The following is an 18,665-nucleotide window of genomic DNA, read 5'->3' as shown; positions in this document are numbered from 1 at the left end:
CTGGATCCTGCCATGTCACTCCCTGACTGGCAGTTAACCAACCCCAAGAGCCACACAGCAGGAAATAAACCAAATTAAACACATGATTAATTTCTGAACTAAAATACAAACACCATCCACTATGTGGCTGTCTACACTTGGAGTTAGGGCGTGATTCCCAGCTTGCATCTTCTCTCATTGAACTAGCATGCTAAAAAATAGTAGTGGAGCCACAGTAGCACATGCAATGGCAAGCGGCAGCACAGTCTAGCCGTGCTGAGTACAACCCATGGGGTTCAAGCGGGTTGATATTCAGCACAGCTAGTCTGTGCCACTGCTGCCCGTGTTACCCGGCTACTATTTTTAGTGTGCTAGTTTGAAGAGCACTACTGTAGTATGGGTATGCGAGCTGGGAATCACATCCCCAGCTCCAAGGGTAGACATACCCTATGAGTACCTGTACCTGTCCTGTGCACATGTACTATTGCCAGTAGCATCATGATCTGAAAAGATCAGGAAGCACATAGGAGGAAACCCCTGGGGAGTGACTGGCTGATGGTGCATTCCCTGTTTTCCATTTCAGATTCAGCTGTGTCACTGCCCCATCACCAGTGACTGACACACCTCCAAGCTCTCTAATTCCGTTGGCTGGATCTGCATCTCTCAGGACCCAGCCCTCTTTCAGCCTTGAGTATAACCAGTAATTTGGGTAGATAATTTAGACCCTGAAGGACCTCAGTACTACTTATCCTGGTTTTAACAATCCAATATTCCCCAATATTCTAAATATCTGAGATTTTAACACTCCTTACTATCTCCCTGAGAAATTACAAGCATGTAGCTATTAATATGTAGGAACTGTGAAACTTTTATGCTCTGCTGCTGATGCATCAGACAGATACAAGATCAACCTAATCTTATCTTTGTTTTTATATTGTAATAATTACCTCAGTGTCTGAATGCAAATGGAGCAAAAATTATTTAGCAAACTGGAGGTGACACTATTGATATAGTCACCTCTTTACTGAGCATTGGCAGATGTTGGGGCCTTGCAGGTGAATTCCCTATTGGAGGAGAAATTGGTGGTATGGAGCAGCATAACTTGTTTTTAATATATATATATAAAATCACACACACACACACACACACACACACACACACACACTACTCTTTGAACAAAGGTGATAAACAGAATGTAGGCAACCCCCCTTTTCAGTAATCTCAGCCCGAACACTGTTGCTCAGTTTCCAGAACAGGGATGGGCAAACTTTTTAGCCCGAGGGCCACACCTGGGTGGGGAAATTGCATGCAGGGCCATGAATGTAGGACTGGGGCAGGGGGTTGGGGTATGGGAGGGAGTGCGGGGTGTGGGAGGGAGTGCGGGGTGCGGGAAGGGCCTCAGGGCAAGGGGTTGGGGTGCAGGAGGGGTGCAGAGTGTATGAGGGGGCTCAGGACAGGGGGTTGGGGGCTCAGGGCGGGTTTGGGGGTGCAGGCTCCGGTCCGGCGCTGCTTACCTTGAGCGTCTCCGGGGTGGAAGTGGCGCGCAGCGAGGCTAAGGCAGGCTCTCTGCCTGTCCTGGCCCTGCACTGCTCCTGGAAGCGGCCAGCACCACATCCCTGTGGCCCCTGGAGGGTGGGGGGAGCAGAGGGCTCCGTGCGCTGCCCTCACCTGTGAGTACCTCCCTCAAAGCTCCCATTGGCCATGGTTCCCCGTTCCTGGCCAATGGGAGCTGTGGGGGGAGGGGAGGCATCCAGCCCATGGGCTGTATTTTGCCCACCCCTGTCCTAGAAAGCAACTCTGCCCCAAGAGCTCACTCCTTAGAGAGATTCAGGCAGACAGCAAACTCTCTTGCTATTTGCAACAATACCCCCACAAAAGTAACAGCATAACAAAACAAACAATAATACAGCATTCCTTTAAAAGAGAACTTGTAATATTATATGTAACTAACCTCTGGTCAGGGGCGGCTCTAGCTTTTTTGCCGCCCCAAGCACAGCAGTCAGGCAGCCTTTGGTGGCTTGCCTGTGGCAGGTCCGCCAGTCCCACGGCTTCGGCATACCCGCCGCCGAATTGCCACCGAAGCTGCGGGACTGGTGGACCTCCCGCAGGCATGCCGCCGAAGACTGCCTGACTGCCCCCCTCACAGGGAGCTTGGAGCGCTGGTGCCTGGAGCCGCCGCTACCTCTGGTGACACCCTGCCATCACAGCATACATGAAAAGGAACCAAACAGACAACCAAACAGAGCAATATTAGTTTGTGTTCCATTAAAATAAAAGTGAACAAAGATCAATATTTCCTCACGGAAATCAGGATGAAACAGAAAAAAGAAAAAAAAAAAAAGTAATGTAAGATTGTCTTACAAAGAATGCAAACTTTAAAACTAAATAACAGCTATGCTTAGAGGTACTTGACCATGTGCTTTTAAATAAAATCAATGACTTCTGTCCTATATTTTTAATAAAACACTGTTGCTTTTCTAATATATGTTCATCCCCATTTGTTGCCATGTGCTTTAATCGGTGGTCATGATGCACCTGTTCAGTGCAATAGAATTTATTCTGGCTTCGCATATGACTTTGCTCAAGCTCATAAATCTTCTGTAGTTTTTGGACTCAAGGCTGATGGTGCGTATAAAAAGTTAGGATCAAGCCTATCAGTAGGATTAATGAACTCAATCAAAAAGGCACGAATACTCTCCTGCCTTCTCAGTAGTAAATCTCCAAGACTTGTATATCTGTTCCCTTCCATAGAAAAAAGCCACAGAAAGGGCATGGCCAGATGAAGGCAATCTAAGGTCTTAGGCACATCAAAACACGGGGGCACCCTCTTGGTTCCACCCCCCAGGACATGGCCACTTCCCAGCATTCTACAGAAGTACAGTCACATAAGTAGTCTGATTTCTAACAGCCATCATTTGACATAATGCTTCTGAGTATACAGTCCAAAATTGTGCTGATCTCTCTTGCTGCTATAGTGTATTCTTAATGTGTCTCATTTGCTTTCCAGGACCACCCATCAGTCATTCGTTATAGCATTACCGCTTTCACCACCTCCGTCTCTCATTGAATAGCTAGATTTCAAGATTATTTTCACTCAGATATATTAATTTTCATTTTGCAAACTGAATTTCCTTTAACTAGATTGTGCTCCATTTTTAATCTCGTTAGGTCCCTTTGTGCTATTTCTCTGTCCTTAGTAGTATATGCAATAACTCCTAGTTTATTATCAGCTCAAAATTTAATTAATGTGATGTTTACTCATTTTAATAGAGATATTAAATAAGACCAGACCTGATATAGATCCCTGAGGTCTCCCACTAGACAACCCCCCACAACTAGATATTGTAATGTTTATCATTATGGTCCTTCGGCCAGTATTAAACCCAGGCATCAGGGTTTATACCTAAGCCAATTTGAATTAAATTTTAGAGTAAGACTTCATGAGAGTACATACCAATGCTTTGTGCACAATAATACTTAGCATTCACAGACCACCTCCCAGCTGAGAGTCTGAAAGCACTTTTCAGCCATGAATGAACTGAGCCACATAATGGACCTATAAAATAGGGAATTTTACAGGCAGGGAAATTGAGCTATAGAAAGGCTAAATGACTTTCCCAAGGTCACACTCCAAGTCTGGGGGAGCTGGGACTAGCTCACAAGACCCAGTACTTTCATAAAATCAGAATATATGCCTGTTGCTTCATCCACTGCTATGTGGCTATTCACCATGGAAAGGGCAGGGGGTGGGAGGCAGTAACAAACATCTGTGCTCCATGTACGCCACTGTATCCATTGGGCTGAACTGGCCTCTCTGGATTAGGTCTGCAGCTTCAGGGGAAAATCCTTCCCTCTGCTCCCTGTGATTTTTCCAAATGCTAGAGTGTGGCTTTGGGATGTTATGACTGATGAATAACTGTCCTCCTGAAGCTCAAGATTAGGATGCCTTGTAAATTAACAGTGGTGACCCCCATGTCAAGCTGTGGGAGGTACTGTCGTTCTCAAAAGGTACCAGTGCTGTTAATGGAATGGTGCTTTTTGATAGCTTTCAGCCTGTCTTTTCTGGCACCAATGCAACTAACTTAACTTTAGTAAATTGGTTGTGAACCTGTCTGGCCTGCTTTATTAATACAGTCTGTTTGCTTTGGATCCATTTACATAAATACATAAGTGTGTAGATCAGAAACAGGCTCGGGTCTCTGTATGTTTTGAATGATTTGATGACAATTCTGCTATTTCTGTCTATATAATTTTTAAACCTGTACATTTTTCTTTGTGACAGAGAAAAAAAAGGAGAAAATAATATGTGTGACCTTACCCATGATATAATCTGGACCAGTTAACAGCTGTTTCCCCTCAGTTCTCCAACCTGGGGTGCCCTTTGCACTTCTTTGCTAGGAGAGCTAATATTCCTGGTCCACTCACAAACAGCCATCAGCTTGTGAGTTACTCCCAGTTATACTGTGAGTGCTACAGCCAACCACTCATGATTACACTGCAAAGCAACACCAGCAAATTCCCAGTCCTAGACTTTCCTCCAGAAATGTACGTCCTGTACTGCACAGCCTGGACAATACAAGCTCCTATAAAGTCCATCATTTAATAATAGAAAATAACATGCACAAATCCAGTTCTCTCTGGTGGAGTTTCCCAAATATTTCAATCCAAACACACTGGTTTAGATAAAACAGTAAAACAATTATTAACTACAGAAAGATAGATTTTAAGTGACTACAAGTAATAAGGCATAAAACTCAGAATTAGTTACAAGAAAAGTAAAACACAACTAATGCCTAGCTGAACAAGCTAGAGTGAATCCGAAGCAAAGGTCTCTCTCACCACAAGTTCCATCAGACTTATTGAACTCTTTCAGTCAGGATCCCTCCCCAGTCCTATGATGCTTCCTCTGTCCTTCAAGTGTTGTCAATTTTGTGACTAGAGATGAAAGGACAGATGACTTGGGACATCTCATTTCCTTCCTTATAGCTCCTTCTCTATTTGTGAGTCAACCCCAGGGAAGATTCAGGAGACAGAAAGTCCGTGTGGATGGGATCTCCCAGCTGTTCCTTTGTCAAGATAGAGATTTTTCACCCATATCCTTTTTCCTGCCAAAGAATGGCCACATAACTAGTCCATTTGATTTTGTTGACACCTGGCTGAGGCATTGGTCTATGGGGAACTGGTTTGTGACTGTTTCCCAAACTTGAATCATATTTCAACAATACCATACAGTAGAATCTTATAACTATACATATAATTGATACCAGTCAGCTCTGTGTTCTTGGGGAATCAGGGTGCAGTATCCAGCCTGTCTGACTCATGAAGGAAACCCCCCACCCTCTGCTTGAACCAAAACCGATCAGAGAAAAGACTTGCAGAGAGCAGTGTAGGGTGATGGGAGACACACCTAGACCCCTCCTGACGAGGGTGACAAGATTAAGGCAACTCACCTAGCCTCATCTGCATCAAAGATGGGACAGGGAGGCATCTTCATTAGCATACAGAATGGAGAACAGAGATTCCAACTCAAGAACCACACTGAACTCTGGGACCAGAAAAGCTGAGAAGCACTGCATCATGGGGGATCTCTGCTCCAGATGTTAATAAACCTATGCCTGCACACACCCAGCTCAGCAGTTATCAGACCAATTCTAGTAATAAATTATTGACTAATATCCAAAATACTGAAGCAGCCTAATTGCATTGTGAGCTCCCTGGAAGGAATATCACCCATATCTAGGAGTGATCAGTTCCTATTGTCAAGCCTAACGAAAACCTTTGAGTAGGGTTACTAGATAGCAACTGGGTAAAAACAGGACAGGGGTGGAGGGTAATAGGTGCCTATATAAGAAAAAGTCCCCAAAAATGGGACTGTCCCTTTAAAAATGGGACATCTGGTCACCCTACCCTTGAGTCATCAGTTTACCAATAAACAAATCTAGTGTTCTCCCTTGAACCATTGTATTTTCCCTACAAAAAACACCCTATTCACGCTCCAGTAAGTGTTCTGATGCATGGATCCAAACTCTGCATCGGTTCCACTGGGATTTCATATTCTTCTGACTGATTGTGCTGGGGACTCTGCCTGTCTCCAGCACTCAGGACCCTGAGTTACCACCATCACCTGGGAACCCCGACCAGTTCAAGCTTCATGGAAGTGGTGAGATTCCTCCCACCCTCCGCTTTCTTTTCTACCTCAGGCAGGTATAGTTTTCTATATATGACTTTTGTAACCTTTAATAATGTAACTGTTATGTTTGTTTAGGCTCTCCTTGTGTGGTTATCACTATTATGCAATAAATAACTTATGGTTAAGCTGGTTGCTTCTCTTTCTCTCTCTCTGAACTTTACTCTTTTGTGTTTTTAGCTTCCCCATTTACTCTGCAGCAACGCTTCTTTTACCTATGCTAAAGATCCCTGTAATGCCCCAAAATACCGTGGGGTTTGGTCATCAAGTAGGTTACTACCAGAACAATTGTAATGTGAAAGTGGGGATAGGGATGTGCTGAACCTGTGGCATATAAGGGTTGCAGCTTGAAAGTGCTGCTTGGCCCAGCCTATTGAATCCAGGGGCATATAAGGGGGGTCAGCTTGAAAGTGCTGATTGACACAGTCGACTCAAACTTGCTCTGTTACTGTGTGTGTGTGTGTGTGTGTGTGTGCGCGTGCGCGCATCCAGTTCTGGGGCTGGAGGAACCCAGCCCTGGGGAACCTAGGTCCTGCAGGATAGCTCCATTGGGAGGGGACTTGCAGAAGGAAGAAGTAGAGCTCCATATGAAAACAAAAGTGACACAAGCAGTACATTAATAGAATTACAGAACACCACCCCAAAAGAGTAACTCTAATAAATGAGCGTACCCCAAAGTAATGGGCAAATCTGGTAATATAATGTCACACATTCTACCAGGACAATAATAATCAGCAAATTATGAGTTTTGAAATGATACCTCATAAGGCATGCTTTGTACAAGATTTATCATAGTTCTATAAAGGAATGAAGATAGGGGTACAGAATGTTACAGTATGATCAGTGTGAAATTCCCTCCTGAGCTTCAGAATGGGTGATAAACACAAAATACCATAATATCAGCTAGGGCTATATGCACTTTTAAGCAGAAAATGAACTAAAATCATTTTCATTTATTTAATTTCATATAGTCTTTTTTTGTTTTGTTTTTTAATCCAAAGCTACTTGGCTATTTCATCCCAAATAGATCTTTAATTAAATCATGATTAGATCTAGTCAAAGTGTTGTGGTTTTTTTGTTTTTTTTTTTTTTTTTTGCAATAAAATGGTTGGGTTTGAGGTAAAAATAGCCTATAAAAATATCTCAAGAAATTCTTATTTTTTTTTTGCGGAAGTTTCATTTTTTTTAACCAACATTGTTATCAAAATGTTTATTGAAATCATTTTATTGAAATGTATTTGCTTATAGAAAATTGGGCTTTCAGTAAACAAAATAATTTTAGAAACAAGTATTACAACAATTTAGATAGAAGTTCTAATAACTTATCTGGAAAAAAGTGGGGGGGAGGGGCGTGTTTAAGGAAAAAAGCTCTAAGCAAATAGGTCCATTTTGAATCCTAAAAAATGGAAATAGCTTTTACATTCTGAAAATTTAGTGAAATTATTTTATTGGTTAGTGTCCAGTTCTATCTGTGAATAATTTTCTCAGTACAGCACTAATGAAAAGTTTTGTGTGGCGTGTTTTGTTTTGTTTTTAAAAATTAGCTCCATCTCTAAGCCCATTATTTCTACTTAAAAAAACAAAACAAAATAAAATATTTCTTTAAAAAAAAAAGTGACTTGGGTATTTTAATTGTCAGCCAAGACATTAAAACTCCATGAGCAATCATAAAATTGTGCTTTTACAAAACCTTTCCAAGTCAAACAATGCCAGGGATTTTGGGCAAGGTTCTCTATTGCAGCTAAGGGCTAGTCTGTGTACGGGGCGGAAAAATCAGGGAAAAGGTTTTGTCTTCCTGATTCTTTGGCTGGTTCTACCCTGGTACAGTTCTAGATAATGTCTATTAGGCACAGCCCTGAACAGGGGAGAGATTCAGAGCCACTCCACCTCAGAGAACTTGTCTTTGCTGCCAAAAAAAGGTGTGTTCTTAACTTGAATGAGCTAACTTGAGGTAAAATCCTAGGAGAGACAATGCAGTTTGTAATTTCCACACAAGTTATCAGATCTGGCCCCTGCTACTCTTTAAACAGGGACACAATCAATGTTGCCGCTAATTTTTTCCACCCGTGTGCAGAATAAATTTTGTCATGTGCACCAAGGTAATGTGCGGATGTGCGCCACCAGTAGAAACAAAAAACCTAGATATAAGATATTTTAAAAAAAAAAAGTTACCAATAGGGATAATTACTCCAGCCAGGACAAGTTATGAATTTTAGAGCTCACCACTCAAAGAATTAAATTTAAGTGTATGAAAGAAATAAAAGTTATGAAATGTATGGACCAGTCAAAAAAAACTAAAATAACACACTTTGAAAGAATAAAATTACAGAGAATATGTGCGCATTGCAGGAAGTACCAAGAAGTAACAACAACAACAGTGTTGGGAGGTGTGTGACACAGACAGTGTGTGTGGAGGGGTGGGGTGTCAGAGAGACACACACAGACTGTGTGTAAGACATACACTCTGTGTATGCTGGCTGCTGGGGAAATTTCTGAGAGACTCCCGTCTGCTGTCTCTTTAAGGCACTCACTGAAAGCTCTCCTCCTCCTGAACCATGTCCCCTGTCCCTCACGCTGCAGAGATGGGGTGCATGGGCAGGGGGGAAGAGAAGAGAAGAGGACAGTGTGTGTGTGTGTGTGTGTGTGTGTGTGTGTGTGTGTGTGGAGAGAGAGAGGACAGACACAGAGAAATTGTGTTTGCTGGGGAAGTTAGAGAGATCGTGCGCTGTCTGTTTAAGGCATTCACTCACCCAAAAGATCGTTCAGACCTCAGAGCCACTGCGAGTCCTGAGCCCTGTCCCCTCTACCCTGCTCTGTGGAGATGGGGTATAGGGGCTGGGGGAGGGGGACACCCTGACATCAGCCCCACTCCCCCACCCCCGCTCTGCTCAGCCAGCAGGAGAGTCCCGGGAGTAGCTGCAGGAGCTATGTGGCTGCAAAGCAGCAGGGGATGGTGGGTGGGGGGGCACCTGAACACACACTGCTGTCTGGATGTGTGTGGCTCTGCTAATCAACTGCATGGCACTTGAATCTCTCCGGGGCAGCCACCCGACTGCACAGCTTACAGGAAACACAGGACACACCTATATATTGCTAAGGAGGGAGCCCAGGTTACCTGCCCAGCTGCCCCAAATTTGAGTGGTGTTGTGACCTTGTGCGCCAAGTCACCCCCTCTTGTGCCCTTGTCTTTAACTTGACCTGCTAACTCCTAAAAACTACAAACTGCCTTGTCGTCACTAGGATTTGACCTCCTGCTAGGACACACCTGTTTTTTGTGTTGAAGTCTAGGACAAGAGAAGATGGGTAGGGATTGTCCCTGAAGGAGCACAATGTTTCCCCAACTTGCTGTTGTGCAAGGGGAGTGTTCAGTCTATTCCCCCTGCGTACACAAGCCCTTTATAAGGTGAGCAGGGCCGCTGCCCTTCGCTTCCTTCAGAGGGTGTGCAGCACCATGGGTGCACAGAGCAGAGACTGCAGTTGTTGGTCACGCAGGAGGCCACAAGGGAAGAAAGCTCCTTGTGTCCACTCCCATGCACCCAAACAATGGCCAGCTGTGGTCTGGCCTGTAGAGTGCTTTTATCATAAATCAAGGTTGGAGAGGGATATCAGATTATTTTCAGTCTCCTGGACACCCACTTCCTAATCTTTTAGGCAGCTTTGAAACCCCCGCTCTGTGTGCTTTTCAGCTGGATTGCAGGTATAGGCAGGGAATGTGTGTAATGCTTGGTATGAAAATGAAAGAAGATAAATAGGAACTATAAAGGATAGGCAGGGTAAAGGCAATCAAGGTTAAACCAGACAAGAAAAAGGAACCGATGACATTAGGTTATAATGCAATAACATCAGCCATCGCTAATGCTCAGAGGTCAGAGTTTTGCCTATTCAGAGGTTAGCATAAAGACATCAAGTACGATTTGCAATGAACATTGTATACCTCTATGAGAGAATCTGAATCTGTTATAACACAGCCCAGCCTGGAATAAATGTGTATCTTTGGCCATTTTCTTTGTTGAGAAAAAATAAAAACCCAATAACTTTCAGCCTTTCTGTGATGCTTTTCTTGGGGCCCCCAGAACTGTGAGCCACTCTGTTACCCCTCTCAGCCTCAGCAAGTATGAGTTTTGTTACTGATAAGCTAGGTGTTATTTCCCTGTCACACCAGCTTCTCTGCCTTGCCAGCAAACTCAGGGCTGCCCAGAGGGGGGGCAGTGGGGAAATTTGCCCCAGGCTCTGCAGGGGCCCCCACACGCCCTGGCCTGGCGGTGATCTGGGTCTTCGGTGTCATTTTGGTGGCAGGTCCTTCAGTGCTGCCGAAGACGTGGAGTGACTGAAGGGCCCCCCACCGCCAAAATGCCGCCGAAGACCTGGACCACTGCCAGGTGAGTACAAGTGCTGCAGCTCCCCCGCTTTGCCCCAGACCCCCGAATCCTCTGGGCGGCCCTGAGCAAACTTGACAGCACTGTGCCAGTCCAAACCTTGCCTTCCAGGCAACAACCAGTGAACCCCAATTCCTGAGTTCCCCAGACATGTCTCTGCAGTGTCCAATCCCTCTCACAGAAGTTATGAAGTTTGCTGCCTCCAAAGAGACAGTATGCACCACAGCCTGTTGGGTTAGCTCAGGACTCGCTCGCCAGTTTAATACACAGCACTGAGATGGTTTTGTAATAAAACAAGAATACATTTATTAACAAAGAACAGAGATTTAAGTGAGAATAGGCAAGAATGAAAGAGACAGGCATGGTTACAAGTCAAACAAAACATGTCCTAGCAACTAAAACATAATTTCAGCAAGTTACAGTTTTTGTCTAAGTAGCTGTCTCACCAGTAGGTAGTTTTCAGCTACTCTTGCCTCCAAGGTCAAGAGAATCCACTTTTCATGAATTCAAAGGGTGCTGCATCCCTTTGCCCCTAGGTAACAAATGACCCAAATGTCTCTTTGCCTCCCTTATATTACCCCAAAGTTCCTTGTATCTATTTCAAGAGCCAGGAAGGCTTCCTCGGGGTGCAGATTTTATCCATTGTAATGATTGTTAAGTGGTCATCTCTCTTGATGGCTTTGTGTACTTTATATGTAAGAACACAAGAATGGCCATACTGGGTCAAACCAATGGTCCATCTAGCTCAGTATCCTGTCTTCCAACAGTGGCCAGTGCAGATGTGTCAAAGGAAATTACCAGAACAAGGAAATCATTAAGTGATCCATCCCCTGTTGTCCAGTCCCAGCATCTGGCAGTCAGAGGCTTAGGGACACCCAGAGCATGAGGTTGCATCCCTGACCATCTTGGCTAATAGGCATTGATGAACCGATCCTCCATGATTTTAGGTAATTCTTTTTTTAATCCAGTTATAGTTTTGGCTTTCAAAACATCCCTTGGTAACAAGTTCCACAGGTTGACTGTGTTGTGGAAGAAATACTGTACTTCCTTGTGTTTGTTTTAAACTCACTGCCTATTAATTTAATTATGTGGCCCCTGATTCTATTGTTATGTGAAGGGGTAAATAACACTTCCTTATTCAGTTTCTCCACCCCATTTGTGATTTTATAGACTTCTATCATATTCCCCCTTAGTCCCAGTGTTTTTAATCTCTCCTCATATGGAAGTTGTTCCATACTCTTAATCATTTTTGTTGCCAATGTAAATGTACTTTTCATTGTCCTCTGCAATCAATCTGGTAGGACAAGTAAATACACATTCCTTTGTCTAGGGAAGGGTGGGCTTTATGCTCTGCCTGCCAAACACATTCTAAGAAAATATCTCCAGCACACATTTATAGTTCTTTGTACACACCCCAAACATACATCACACAATGATTTTCGGGACCAGAAGGACACTGGTTTGCATCTGATATTTTACACAACACCTTTTAGGCACAGGTTATGATAACAGTGTGTCGGGGCTGTGAGTGTGTCAGGCCTGATGTGAGTTATGGATTCGGGGGGGGGGGGGGGGGGGGGATGGGAGATTTGTCAATTAGCATTGAGTGATCCCCCAGGGTCACACCTTCGTCAAACATCATAAGAGACAAAAAAAAAAAAAAAAAAAAAAAAAAAAAAAGAGACAAACTCATGTTTCACCCTTCACAGGCACATCAAGACAGAAGAAACTGCAGACAGAGGGTAATGTGTTTGGACCCCAGCCTTCACTCTAAGTGACAGGTGGGCTGGTAATATCCATCAGTAATTGTTTATTTTATTAATTAGTTACTGAACATGATGCTGGATTGCATATTGAATTAAGGGTACCTCACAAATGTAAACAGCCTGAATTATTAATTGCATGTGACACATGGGCTGCAGCATGGATTTTTCCCTCTTATAACTAAAGGAAGTACTTCTACAACCCAATAGTATGCTAAAAATGTTGGATCCATTCTAGTTGTTTTTTATTCTCTAATAAAACTTGAATAATTTTCTATACCAGATCAGACTAAAAAATCCAAACCCAGCCTGTTCTCATAGATAACACAGCATAAAAAAAAATCTGTTTATTGTGCCAGCAACTAAGGCTGTAATACATGTGCTTAATCTGAAGCATTTAAGTAGTCCCTACTGAGCTCAGTGGAACCACTCCTGTGTAAAGTTAAGGACATGCATGAGTCACTGCAGGATAGAGACCCTAAAACAGACTCTGCCTGCTTCCTATGTGTACTGGGTTTACTGTGTAGTTCTTCCATGTGTTGGAGTTATTAATTAGAATACATAGGCTTTTGCCCCTAATTAGATTGATGCATGTTAAACTGACTGCATGCCACTATCTAGGGCAGCTTATGTGGTAAAATCCCCCCCCCCCCTCCCCCCCCCATCATAAGGAAGGCAGAGTCAGGACCTAAGCATTTCATTTTATTTTTAAAGCTATACATTTATTTTCAATTTTGAATACTTTAAAAGAACATGAGCTTGAGTAGCTAGGATGGGACTGGCCCCCAATATACTGGTCAGGAGAGATTAAAATGGCTTTAAAATGTTTCTTTAAACAACTTCTCAAATGGAAAAGTGAGAAGAAGAAACTTAAGTGTGTGGCGGGATGGTGGAGAAGAGATAATATAGGTTCTAGTACTGGAAGGGACCTTGAGAGGTCATCGAGTCCAGTCCCCTGCCCGCATGGCAGGACCATGATGGGGATGTTTAGTTCAAGATTTAGGTTTAAAAAAAGAAAACTAGATGTATTAAACGCTCGAGTCTCATATGTGTCAGTGACAGAGGACAAGAAATGTCTAGAGGAAGATAAAGACTCACCGATAGGGGAGTAAAATCAGAAATAACTCCACTGAAGTTACACTGGTGTAAAACTAATGCAAGTTTGTTCTGGATTGGACTAAAGTTTCTCTGAAAATATTTCTATAGAAATATTTTCATAAGAACTTGTTTCTATTGATGTCTCTTGCACTGATCACCCTCTACCACCTCAATTACGACGTTTTACAACTAGACTGGAATAAGCACTAGAAAATGTCAGGGACAACTCTGCACTGGCCAGGGGATGGATTAGAGGACCTGATAGCATCTCCTCTCTCTGCTTTCTGTGACCTATTATTAGTGCTTGTGACTTATACAGATAACAGTTTAAAAAACATTTTAAATATAATCTCTAGTTCTAATTTCCAAAAATGAGTTTTAGAGCACAGAAAGTGCAACTCTGTGACCAAATGCATCCTGCATTCACACCATTGTAATAATCTGTGTACAAGAAATGCCTTGTGTGGTATCATTTGAAAACGAATAACTCGCTGGTCAACAATATCATGGTCAAATGTATGTAGCCACATTACATGTAAAGTTGTGAATTCCTCCTGAATGATATTGGTAACATGTTCAATCACAGGTAGCCCCAATTAGGTGGGACTGGTCAAGCAGGTCAATCTTAAACAAAGGAGTGTGTATTTACCTCAATTTATATAAAAGTAAACAATATCCTTGAGCCAGCAAGAGTGAGACAAGGCAAACCTGCATATTAGCAAATGAGCATGAAACCTCTTTCATCACAAGATCTTATTTCTCCATCCTCACACCTGGAAGGAACTTTATCTAAGGGTAACCCTCAGGAAAATGCATTTCAAGCAGTATCTGAACTTTAAAAGTGAGGGGGAAAACACGCAGGTATTTTCTCTTTCATGATCCATCTTTTTCTTTAATCTAAGCAGACAAAAGAAACAGCTGTTGGACTTTGGGAGCAGATTCGGACCTGAGAATTTGGACAGCAATGCTACTGGAAACACATGGTAAGGGACTTCATCTTGAACCAAGTCTAGTTTATTAAATTTTAGTATTAGGAAGTGTTTTAGGTTTATTTCTCTTGTATCCATTTCAGACTTTAATGCCTTATATTTCTACTCACTTAAAATGTACCTCTTCATAGTTTAATTAATTTGTTTTATTCTTTAATTAAAATTAATTGCTTGGTGTTGTCTTTAAACTGAACTGTGTGAGTAATACCACTTAAGGTAGCAGACTGTTGTATATTGATCCTCTTAGAGCAGCAACAGACCTCGAATATCTGAACTGTCCAGGAGAAGGCTGGTCAGTGCAGAGAACACACATTTTGGGGAAAATTCAGGACTATAAGTGTGTTGGGGTCACCCTGCATGTAGTAACCAAGGCTGGTGGAAGCCAGAGTGTGGCTGGTGTGTTGCTGACAGGCTGCTGAGGCCAGAGTTGCTGGACTAGGGCTCTGGCTATACACAGATGCTCAGGGTGTGACCTGAATGCTGGCAGGCTGATTGTGAGCAACCCAAGTTGGAAACAGCGAAGCATTGTGGGGCACCCAAGATTGCAAGACAGGGGTGACCCAGCCCCTCACTGCTCTGAATTGCACCCTGGAATTGCACCCAGAGAGCTAGCTGTGGATCTTGGGGTTATCCCTTATCTGAGGATTGTCACTCAGGTAAAATATCCAGAGTTATTTTACTGTAACTTTATAATTTTGAGTGGCTGTTAATAAACAGCTTCTCTGAAGACCAAATTCAAACAGAAGTTGGATTTAAAACACATCATAATCCATTAACACTATATTGGACCAGATCCTCATCAGATGTAAGTCAGCTGGCATCAAGATGACTTACACCAGCTGAGGATCTGGCCTGTTGTCCTTACCTGAATGGAAGTGAAGTAACCCTTAGTAACTGTTAGCCAAAGTCTATGTAAACACTGATATTTTAATGAATCAACACACAAACAAAATGCATAAAAAAATAGAGCCCTCATCTGTGGAGAATTCTGGTCTCAGACTGTCCCCAAAACACAAACTATGAACTAAATGCAGACAGAAGTAAGCAGATGCAATTATTATAGAAGGTGCTAGGCTGAATTCAGTGATGCAAGCAATGGCCTGAGTTGCACATCATGTGTAAATTGTTCCTAAAATGACTGCAAGCAGATATAAGTGGCTGAGTAGCATAACATGTACTGATTTGACACTCAGTACATCTCCAAAAGGAGGGGGACTTGCATGCTGAGGGATCACAGGAGAAGTGAAAATATATAGATATATATTCAATAGTGTGCTCCTTGCCACAGTAATAATAGAAAGATACAAGATAAAGCAAACCCCTGCACACATAGTTTAACTTAAGTCCGCACCAGCCTCAGCACTCCCAAATTCAGTCCTGGCATCAACGGGTCCAGCTCCCTTTAGATCAGTATAACTTACTTCATTATATAATTAACTTCCTCCACAGTTTGTCACTGTTGAATTTGGCCCTATGTCTGTCACGTGCTCTAGTTATAGGAATAAGAATAAGAGAGATTGCTGCCTAAGATATTAGCTCATCAGCCGTTGACTATAGCGGATTTCTTTTGCCTTAGGCATTTTTCCAGACTCCTCAATCTGGAACACAGTTTTATGGAAGAGAATAAAGTAAACACCCTGTTCTCTTTCATATGTCTCTTGGAAGACATACCAATTTTTATTATGCAAATTAAGGCTGGTCTTGTCCTCTTGGTATGACTGGCTGTAGAGTAATAAACCCCCAGTAGCATTGCCTAGAAGGATGGGAAAAGTAAACACAACACAATGGGTTAGATTCCGCTCTCAGTTACACTGCATAAACCCAAAATATCTCCACTGACTTCATTAATGTTATTCTGGCTTTACATTCTCCTAAGTCAAAGCAGAATCACAATGATGTGGTGTAGAGCAAGGCATTACAAAACTCAGCATTTGCCAACAATTAAGACATTTCTTTTGTTAATAACTTTGGTCTCAAAATGCCATTTTTTTGGTAACTGCTGATAAAAGTTAGGTGTTCCTAAAAAACACCAACCTGAAGTTTTGCTTCATGATTCATTACAGTGGAAATGCCGGACACCAATCAAAAGTGAAAGTCCAGGATTATGGAGTTATCTGAGATACCAACTATTTTTGTGCGAGCATGTATTTAGTTTCTCTATCCAATTTATGACAGAATCTTAGATACTCTGTTGATCCAGATAATAAATCAGTATAGTGGATCAGCAGCTAATTTGGAGCACCCACAAACATATATTAAAGGGATTTAAAAAGCTTCATCCAGTAGTCTTTAGGCAAAACTCTTAATGAAGACATGAATAAGATTGTATTTCCTCTTGTATTGATTCCTAAGCTCATTGTACCACCAGAAAGTACCGAGGCTTACAATAGTCAGAAAGCCAGAAACCAGGATGAATTGTGACAAAACAACTTGAGGTGCCATTAATACAATATTCTATTATTATGGTGATACGGTGCTAATAGCAGCCAGGAGTGGAATTGTGGAGTGTGTCTTGCGTATTCTTATCTCCTGTTAGCTGTCATGTTGTGACTGACACAAAGTAAAATCCTAGTGAAGACAAGGCACTGTGTATATAACACCAACAGACTCCACTCATCAGCAGGTGGGATCAAACCTGGAACCTCTGGAGCTAAATGCATGAGCCTCTCCTGCATGAACTAAAAGCCACATGGCCGAAGGTTCTAATAACCCGCTTAATTTCTGATGTGCTATCAACAGGGGACACATCACTGACCAAAATAGTCCTATAGGGATCTAACTCTGTGTACAAGTTTCCATTATCTTAATATTAATACAGTGCACAAATTCAATAATATTCAATAACACCAAATTTTTATAACTAACGGCTGCAAAATTCTTCAAAAGAAAATCAGAGGTGAGCTCTGAGCAATCCTCAAGTTCCTGTCTGTTCAGGCGTCTGTAACCTTGGGTGGGCTAGAGTTCACTTCATTGCCCTTCTCCAGTGCCTAAAAAAACTCAACTCCCATAGAAAAGTAGCTGGAGACCCAGGAGTTCAGTCTCTAAGGATTTTCCGCAAGGATTGCAGAGGGTCAACCTCCCCACATTCAAGTCCCAAAAAGAACTAAAGAAATGAATTTAATTAAATAACTTCATAAACTCTTATGATAAAGAAACAATCTAATTTTATTTTATAATCCACAGACATTATCTTCACAGTTATACATAAACAAATAAAGAAAACAAATTAAAATCTGAACAGTTCAGTCCCCACAGAAACACAGTGAGAAGAAACAGAGTTCCCAAAAGCTTAGGATGAGTTCACCTAAGTCCCAGAGTCTTTGATCACCAAATCTATACAGTTTGCTGAGTCTAAAACAGGGGTTGGCAACCTTTCAGAAGTGGTGTGCCGAGTCTTCATTTATTCACCCTAATTTAAGGTTTCGCATGCCAGTAATACATTAACGTTTTTAGAAGTTAGACTTCTATAAGTCTATAATATATAACTAAACTATTGTTGTATGTAAAGTAAATAAGGTTTTTAAAATGTTTAAGACACTTCATTTAAAATTAAATTAAAATGCAGAGCCCCCCCGGACTGGTGGCCAGGACCCGGGCAGCATGAGTGCCACTGAAAATCAGCTTGCATGCCAAAGGCGGCATGCATGCCATAGGTTGCCTATCCCTGGTCTAAAACAACATCTTCCCTCCACTTGCTTGTAAGAATCTTCAGTTGGAATCCAGGCAGACTCTTCCTCTGCTGAAATCAGTGCTAGCCAGCCAGCTAACTGATTAACCAATCACTCAGTTAAGTGTATAGATTTAAAGAAAACCCTGCTGCAGAATGCTTCAGAGTTAGGGACAACAGCCTGCTTTCTGCTCCTGGGCTCAGCTTCTCCCAACTCACACAAGGCACAAGACCCCTTGTAAAGCAGCTGCCCTGACTGCTTGCCCTCATGGCATCTGACCCAAGCAACGGGGAACCTATAGGAGCAGACACAAAACTACCACACCCAATTCCAAAAGCTTCTGGATGTGGAGTGCTTAATTTACCTAGCAACAATGACCCAGATACAACTCTTTGCTACCTTCCTACAGTGGATCTCTTAAAGAGATCTCTCCCTAGTAGGCACACAGGTTACATGTAGCTTTCACATATGTTAGCATGTCAAAGTAAGCCATAGCAACCTAGGGCTAAATCCACAAATGGATTTAGGCGCTGCATTGCTAAGAAGTTAAGTGCTGTAATGCCTAATTTTTTTGCACCTAGCTGCTCAGTTGAATCCACAACCCT

This window comes from Malaclemys terrapin, chromosome 3, assembly GCF_027887155.1.
Source record: "Malaclemys terrapin pileata isolate rMalTer1 chromosome 3, rMalTer1.hap1, whole genome shotgun sequence".
Taxonomy (NCBI): domain Eukaryota; kingdom Metazoa; phylum Chordata; order Testudines; family Emydidae; genus Malaclemys; species Malaclemys terrapin.
This window is presented reverse-complemented; position numbering follows the sequence as displayed.